This window comes from Triticum urartu, chromosome 2 (assembly GCF_003073215.2).
Source record: "Triticum urartu cultivar G1812 chromosome 2, Tu2.1, whole genome shotgun sequence".
Classification (NCBI taxonomy): Eukaryota; Viridiplantae; Streptophyta; class Magnoliopsida; order Poales; family Poaceae; genus Triticum; species Triticum urartu.
The window spans coordinates 65,720,311-65,729,534 of record NC_053023.1 but is presented as its reverse complement, the minus strand read 5'-3'; the positions used below and the strand labels follow the sequence as shown (position 1 = coordinate 65,729,534).

At 48.8% G+C, this 9,224-nt stretch overlaps 1 long non-coding RNA gene across 1 annotated transcript; it reads right to left on the bottom strand.

Annotated features, from left to right (window-relative positions):
* Window positions 1-6,620: 6,620 nt before the first annotated feature.
* Window positions 6,621-8,873, bottom strand: LOC125535790. The gene is made up of 2 exons (XR_007294800.1): window positions 8,107-8,873; window positions 6,621-7,519 (listed from the first exon to the last, which is right to left on the bottom strand). It is a non-coding gene; the product is annotated as an uncharacterized LOC125535790 (long non-coding RNA).
* Window positions 8,874-9,224: the final 351 nt, after the last annotated feature.

Below are 9,224 nucleotides of genomic sequence, written 5' to 3'. Positions count from 1 at the left end.
AATACACAGCACCGAAAACACCAAATTAATACAATACATAAAGTTCATACAAAACTTAAATGCAACAAACAAATAACTCTCTAGCTAAAGAATTTAAATGCAACAACAAATGCGATCAAGATCGCAACTAAGGTAACAATTGATCCAACAACATAATGATACCAAGCCTCACTATGAATGGCATATTTTCTAATCTTTCTAATCTTCAAGGGCATTTTCTCCATCTTAATCTTGTGATCATCGACGACATCGACAACATGCAACTCCAATTCCATCTTCTCCCCCTCAATTCTTTTCAATTTTTCTTTCAAATCCTTGTTTTATCTTTCAACTAAATTTAACCTCTCGACAATATGGTCGGTCGGAATTTCTGGTTCAACTACCTCCTACATACAAATATCTATGTCAGCTTGATGGGCATAATTTGTCATAAACACGAAATGTGACAAATAGTTTTAAAAGAGAATATACCACATCTGAATCATAACAAGGATGAGGGCCGACGAGGAGGGATATCAAAACCATGGCACTATCTATAACAAACAACGTATGGGTAAGATAATTATATGACTAACTATATATCCAAATCACACAAAAATCAATTTTTATATAAAATTTCATGAACAAGAGGCTCACCACAAGGTGGTGCCGGCGACGGGACGGTGTGGGCGATCAACGGTGGTTACGATGGAGATTTAGAAGGCACTAAGTAAACCACACCTACATATGCAAACTAAGTGTTATTTTGACCTCAATTTGCACATAAATCAAATACTACCACATATAATTCCTCCCAAATTACTAAAAACCACAATTAATCACTATATAAACCAATGCAAGAGCTAATCTAGCAATGAGAGATGAAAGGACAAAGTTGCTAACCTTTGTGATCATTTGAATGGATGGGGGCCTGCAAATCTTGACAAATTTGGGGCAAATTTTGTGATGAACTCGAGAGGAAGAGGGGAAGAACAGTGGAGAGGGAGAGGGGGAAGGGGGAAGAACAGAGTGCTGGTGGACGAAGGGTTTATATAGGACGACCTTTAGTACCGGTTCGTGGCACGAACCGGTACTAAAGGTGCTGGAGGGGCCCCACTCTGACAACATCCTGCCACCACTCTCATTAGTACCGGTTCGTGGCACAAACTGGTGCTAAAGGTTCGCCACGAACCGGTACTAAAGATCTCCTCCCGCCTAGCTGTTGGAACCGGCACTAATGGACACATTAGTGTCGGTTCTGTTACAAACCGGGACTAATGTGTCTCACATTTGAACCTTTTTCTACTAGTGTAGTAGTAACAAAGAAAAGGTTGTCTTGTTAATTAACAGAAAACAGGGTGAAAACTATCACATGAGGCCGGTGAAAAAGGCACATTGAGTTCAATGTCATTGTCACTACAGCTGCGCGAAACTATCACATGAGGCCAGTGAAAACAAGGCACATTGAGTTCAACGTCATTGTCAATACAGCTGTGCGCGCGCAAGAATTCTACATATCGAGGGGGCTACGGAGAAAAAGACGTATCTCGTGTGTTTGAGCGAGGCACAAAGACACAATGTTTGAGAGAGAACCGATTGACAGATTAATATCAGATTGAGTTGTCACCCTTCTATTGTCATTCTTGGGGTTGGGGGTGGGGGAATGGGAGGGAGAGAAAGATGTATCGAGAGCGTGCGCGGTAGGCACAGAGGCACAACTAGCGAGTGTGTGTGTGTGTGTCTGTGTGTCTGTGTGTGTTTGAAAGAGGAGTAGATAGATTACTATCAAGATCGAGGTGCCACCCTACTCCTTCGGTGTTGGGTAGTGTGTGTGTGTGTGTGTTTGAGAGAGAAGCTAGTCGCTAAATTAGTATCAATTTTGAGGTGTCATCCTACTCCTTTGGTGTTGGGAAGTGTGTGTGTGGGTGGGTCGGTGGGGGGCATTGACACTTACATATCTCTACTCTTATAAAAAACAGAGTTGGTGATGATGGTGTTCCTGCCATCCTGCAATATAGGCCATGCGATTTATATCTGACGGATAGGAAGGAAACTATGGCAATTTTGCAAAAGGATACCCACACCCCTCTCCACATTTCCAAATAAGGCATTCCCTTGTTCATATTTTTCTCCCACAAGATAAACTAATCATAAAAATGCATCTTGATGTTCCATGCAACGCATGGGCATCTTTCTAGTAGGGAGAAGGAGTTTGTGTGACCCATATCTATATTAAGGGATAGGTAGATAGGATGTGTGCGAGGCATAGTTAAAGCATCACGGAGATGAAAAAATGGTGTGCATGCAAGTGCCGGAAAAAGGAAGCGATAAACAATGTCTACGCGCACGTGTGTTTGCAAGGGAGAGAGAGATTGAGATAGAGATAGATAGAGAGAGAGCGAGATCTCAAAACAAAAGGTGCTCTGCTGGAATCCCGTTGTATGTATTCATATGGTTGCGGAACTCGAGTTAACCATAGGCATATGTGTGAGAGACATAATTATCCTTTGAGACATCCGTGCCTGTGGGTGGGCAGAATTAAAGGGGTGGGCATATTCAACAGAGAGAGTGTGTGTGTTTCTGTGTGAGAGACTTGTAGGACGGGGTAGAAAGACGAATTCTAACCTTGACGAAGGGAGAGAAATACATGAAGTGCGCGTGTGTGATTCTGATGCCCACGGGGAAATGAGATATGTATGCGTGTGAGAGAGATTGCACAATTCATTCATGTATCACTATCTAGCGATCGACACTACAAAAAAAAGACACATCCATGACATTTTGGGCCGAACGATTTTTTTCTGTCATACTTATGACACTTCTATAACAATAATTGTGACAAAACACGGTATCATTGTAGATGTGGTGGGGTCCTACTTCTATGACAAAAAATCATGACAGAAAATGGGTTTTTTTCCTGGGCGGGCCGGAGACGCAGCTGCATGACATTCTTTGGGTCGTCCATGATGGAAAAAACTGTGGTAGAAGCGAGGGCAAGGAAAATATCGGGGAGTTCCCGGTTATGGTGGGTGGTCGGGGCCGAGCGATGCGCTCTCATACACACACGTGCGTGGGTGTGAGGTGTTGGGCTCTAACTGAACCCGAGCAATGGCACTGCAGGCTACGCGTTACTGAACCAGAGCAATCGATCGATGGCTGTTAACTGAACCCGATCGAGCGATTCCTTCGCTACTGCTGCTAACTGAAGCCGATCGATGCTGCCTCTGGATGAACAGTGAGTGTTGCTGGGGGTTTGGATGAACAGTTCCCGGTGGAGGTGGATGAACAGGACGTCGTGGTATTGCCTCTGGATGAACAGGACCCCGATCGATCGAGCCAGTTGGGGCTGGATGAACAGGACCCCGTGGAGGGTAGGATGAACAGGACCATCCCGTTGAGGGCTGGATGAACAGTAGATGGTGGAGGGCTGGATAAAGAGTAGCCCGTGGAGGGGTTGTTGAATAGGAGCCCGTGGAGAGGGCTGGTTGAAAAGTAGCCGGTGGAGTAGCGCGTGGTTGAGGCTGGATGAACAGGAGCTCGTGGATGAACAATCGTAGGTGGAGGCTGGAGGAGGTTGACGGTGGATGAACAGTAGGCCATGGATGCTGGAGGGGGTTGACGGTGGAGATGAACAGTATCCCATGGAGTCCCGTTTTGCGGTATGCCACACCCCCTCCCGATGAACAGTACCCCCGTTTTGACCGTAGCGCTCCAACACAAGTCTGTTTCCTCCGTTTTGCAGTACGCCACACCCCTCCCGGTCAACAGGACCCCCCTTTCGACTGTAGGAGGTCCGTTTCCTCTGGTTTGCGGTACGATAGACCCCTCCCAATGAACAGGATCCCGTTTCGACCGTGGCTGGTCGAACATAAGGCCGTTTCCTCGGTTCTACGGTACACCAAGCCTCGTTTCCATCAGCTGTTCCGTCCAAGCCCTCCCGGTAAACACAACGACACATTCCGTTTCGACCCACCCGGTTGGCACCCCATGAACACGATGATGACGCAGTTTCTCCGTTCCGACCCAGACATGTACACGAGCCCTAGCCTTATGTATGTGCGAGTAGGCGTTCGAGACCCTGCCCGTATGTACGTATGTGGCCGTCTTTTCTTTCTTGCACACTGGCCGTTGTATGTACATGTACATGCTACATGCGCGCCTCTACTACGACATGTGCGCGCCTCTACATCGACCAGTATGTACGTACACGTTCGCGACCAGAATGACAACGCTACGTACGCTTTGACCAGGTGGGTCCCGACTGTCAGGCACTTCCTTGCGTGCGAAGATGTAGCTGGTGGGTCCCAGCAGTCAGGGGGGAGAATTGTTTTTTTCGGACGCACTTCCTTGCGTGCGAAGATGTAGCTGGTAGGACCAAGCAGTCAGGGGAAAACGTTTTTTTCGCAAAATACAGTTGCCCGTTCGATGGGTCCCAGCTGTCAGGTGGAGGAATAATTATTTTGCGCGTAATAAGGAGACACTTCCTTCCTGAGGCCATGGACCCAACTGTCAGCCTCTCCACGTACAGTCCACGTCCGATGGAAGCCGTTCCTTGAACATGTTGATCACGCCGCGCCGAGAGCACCAGGGCGGTGGACGACGGCGAGGCCTAGGAAGGGGATGACGCGGAGCAGGGGAAGACACGATAGTGGAAGCCCATGCGGAGAGGAGTATGAGGGTTCACTGGTTCGGCTGCGGAGTGAGGCTGCCGTCGCCGCATGGCCTGGCCAGCGGTGGTAATAGTAGGGGGCGGTGAGGCCTCCGCGGCAGCACAGCCGGCCACGGGAGGCAGGAGCATGCGACATGACCAGCGCTGCTTTGGGCGGCTGGAGCAAGAAGACCAGAGGTTGAAGAAGCACTACGGCCGTTGGATGGACATCATACGGTGACTGGAGCTAGAATCATTCATATTGACTAAGTTGACAAAGCACTCCATCCCCGTCAACTTAGTAGGCCCACAAGTCAGCCACCCACCAAGGTGGTTCCCAACTAGCAGGGGGAGTATTCATTTTTTGTGCGTAATAAGGATGCACTTCCGGTGGGTCCGAGCTGAGAGCGGGGGGGACGTTTATTTCGCGAAATACGGTGGCCCATCCAGTGGGTCCCAGCAGTCAGGGGGGGAAACTTTTTTTCGCCAAATACAGTGGCCCGTCCGGTGGGTCCCTGCTGTCTGGTGGAGGAATAATTATTTTCCGCATAATAAGGAGGCACTTCCTTGCGGCTGTCGTGGACCCAGCTATCAGCCTCTCCATGTACAATACTCTTCTGATGGAAGTCGTTCCTTGCCCACGCCGCGCCGAGAGCACCAGGGCGATGGACGACGGCGAGGCCTAGGAAGGGGACGACGCGGAGCCGGGGAAGACGCGGCAGTGGATGCCCATGCGTAGATGAGTCTAAGGGTTCATTGGTTCGCTGCAGTGTGAGGCTGCCATCACCGCAGAATAACAGGGGGTGTGGGTGAGCAGAGGGATAGCTTGGCCAGCGGTGGGAGTAGTAGGGGGCGGTGAGGCCTCCGCGGCATCGCAGCCGGTGACTATAGGCAGGAGCACGAGGCACGACCGACGCTGCTTTGGGCGGTTGGAGCAAGAAGACCAGAGGTTGAAGAAGCACTACGGCTGTTGGATGGACATTATACGGTCACTGGATCTAGAATCGTCCATATTGACTAAGTTTACAAAGCCCTCCGTCCCCGTCAACTTAGTTGGCCCACAAGTCAGCCTCCCACTATTGTGGGTCCCAGCTAGCAGGGGGTGTTCATTTTTTTTGTGCCTAATAAGGAGGCACTTCCTTGCGTGCGAAGATATAGTTGGTGGGTCAGACCTGTCAGCGGTGGGAACGTTTTTCACGAAATACAGAGGCCCTTCCGGTGGGTCCCAGCTGTCAGATGGAGGAATCATTATTTTGCACGTAATAAGGAGGCATTTCCTTGCATGCAGCCATCGACCCAGCTGTCAACCTCTCCACGCACAGTCTACTTCCGATGGTGTCGTTCATTGACCACTCCGCGCCGAGCGCATCCAAGGTGGTGGACGACGGCGAGGCCCCGGATAGCAACGAGCCGAAGATGGGAAGACGCGGGAGTAGAGTCGCAGATGGAGAGGTGTACGAGGGTTAACTGGTTCTGGTGCGGTGTGGTTCGGCAGTCAGTGGAGAAGAACAGGAGGTGTGGAGGGGTGGAGGGATGGCCTGGCCAACGGTGGAGTAGCGCTTCAAAGCGAAGCGTGCTAAGCAGAGCTGCAAGCAGCAGGAGGCGGGAGCAGGTGGTCCCGGCGGTGCTGGAGGAAGAAGACGAGAGATTGAAGATGGATGCCGTTCGTTGGATGTAAATCCAATAGCTAACGATGTCAGAATCATTTGTTGACTAAGTTGACATCGACTTGCATTGGCTTCAACCTGTGTAATCATATAGCTAATAAAATACATGGCACAATATGAGTACATCTCCAAACAGCTAATAAATCCCATAGTACCACAAGGACATGCATTGTAGTATATCTTGCAATGCAGGTTTTTGACTTAACACTAACATCCCCTGCATAGTAGTAACCAGGGAATTAATAAATTTGAATAGAGATTCTGAAACTAAGAATTTCAGATTGAAATAATTTTCCAGAATAAGATTGCAAAGCTGAAAAAGCAAGGACATCAGAGAATATTTGATTGCAACATTCCACAGGGTTGGAGAGCAGCTCGACATGTTTCTCGTACAAGAAAAACATTACAAGTAATTAATCACTGCTCCAAAACAAGCAAACATGCTACTGATGCATGACAATATTTGTGTCAAAGAGTTTCTGCAAGAAGATACTCATAATGCTACTGATGCAAAACTACTCCTAATGGACTGCTACAGCTATACTGCAAGAAGTTACAGGTATACTCCTTGTACTACTGTCCAGGAGTATTCCAATTCATCTTTTAAAAAAAATGTTCAAGCACTGACTGAAGAAGGAATGCAAAAAGAGATGCAGTACCCAGTTGTACTCCAGTGGAGAGCATCTGCCCAAAAGAAAACAAAGATAATGGCTGAAAAAATTACTCCAGTTTATACTCCTCTTTTAGCAGTACAGAATATAGCTAATGCAACATCATGGGAGCTGATGTCCAGGAGTATTTGCAAATGATACAGCATCATGGAGTAGGATAACATGTTTTAGCAGTACAGGTTATAGAGTAAGCAAGCAAGCAATCATGGGAGCTGATGCTACCAGTTAATATCAGCACATGACAAGACAAAAACCATGGTCAACACAAGCATCAATAGCATAATAACACCTAAACTGGTACTAAATTGATGGAGTCACATCCATCCATGAGAGAAGAAAGTGCCTTTGGTTGATAAAGAGAAGAGAACACTTCCTCTTGCTGGGATCAAACCAGAGGATACCAATCCATCCACCAATATGCAGGTTGTGTGGCTCGAGGTTATGGTGCCGGACACCACATCCGTGGCAAAAAGCAACGCCCTTGCAAAGCTGGTACACCATGATCAACGTCCGCATCCGTGAGGTGTGCCTTGGCGCTCCCAGCCTCCACGTACCTGCCAAAAGACCCATTCAGAATTCATATCACACCTACACATGGAAAACCATTCAAATTCGAACCAACTCAAAGCAGAGCAGGACACATTGGGTACACTACAATATAGTTGAGATGCAAATACCAAGTGCTAGTTCAGTTCTACTCAAATAGAAAGATGATGATACATATTTTAAGCTTAGCCTCCCTGTTATATTAGTCATAAAAACAGATTGTAAGCTTGGCTGGCATGGTACATAGAGACAACATCGCTGACTTCCCTTTTTATTTGATGAGACCTGAACCAGCAAGGAGCAAGCGATACAAACAGAACGTGCAAATTGCTCCAACGAGAAGAGATACAAAATTGCTAAACGGCACTGCAATTAGTAGCATGCACGCTATTTCCTCTAAAACATAGAAACAGTCCTTCTCCACAACGCATATTAGACATCCGGAGTGTACAGAGTAAAACAAACTAGCATCTATTCCTGAAATCGAAGACAACGGCAGAGATGGATGCACACCCAGAGATCTGTAGCGCCCGCCCCAGTGATGGCAAACGGCAGTAGGATTTAACCAACCGTTAGATGGAGAAGAGGCTCGTACCTTGGATCCCAACAGTCAGCGACTCGCAGGTGGCGGAGCGGAGTGGCAGTAGCAAGGAAAGTGATGTCCCGGCTAGGGGAAGCGGGCGTGGTAGAGGCGACACCAAGGTACGGGGCGGCAGCGCCAACCAGAGCAACTCACCATGTCCCCGCGCTTGTTCTTGAGGGCGCAGGTGACGCAGGGCCACCGGATGGCCACCGGGCACATCCCGCCGCCGCCTCCCCCCTCGCCGACTTCCGCATCCTCGCCCTCGTCATCCTCCGCGGGCAGAAGGTGGGCGGGGGCGTCAGATCTTGCCGGAAGAGATGGAGGAGGCCGGTGAAGCAGGGGCATCCAGGATCGACTGCTAGGGTGGGGAACGACGAAGCAAAGCGCACGCTGGCCTGAGCTGGTAGCTGCTGGCTTGGATCTAGAGGCTGCCGGTGGGGCTGGTTGGGAGGAGGTCACCGCCGGCAGGTGGGATCAGGGGAGAGGATTGGATTGAATCATGGGAGCCGCCCCCCGCAGCGACAACCCGCAGGAACAGCACGCGGCAACAACCCAGCCCCTGCACGGTGGCGAGGTTGGTCGAGGACGAGGGAGACGAGGGGGGAGTGAGGGCGGCGGCGGAGGTGGGTGGCGGCGACGAGGGGGTGAGGAGGATCTGCATCGGGGGAGATGGGTGAGGATCTGAGGGGGGAGAAAAAAAAGAAAGAATGGATGCGGGGAGGTGGGTGGAAAATGTCCATGAGGACAGACCTAGGGTTACGGCTCGGGTGGGTTTGGGCCGTTGGATCCGAAAGCATCCGACGGCGGTTGATGCGTGATCCGTGTGATATGCTCATGGTCCAATCAGAACGCAGCAAACCATTTGATGACCTTATCACCATATAAATTGGTCGTGATCGATTCAAGATAAAAAATTTCATTCCATTTTTCAGTGCTCCAAATGAGTATTTTTGTGATATTCCTATCAAATATTTTTTCAAATGATATCATATTTTGCACAAGTTTACATCGTGGATTTGCAAACAATATTGACAAAGGGAGTTTTTATTTCCTTTGCACAAAAAATCAATTTTCCATTTTTCGAGTGCCCAAAATAAGTTTTTTGTGAAGGACCTATAATATATTTGTTG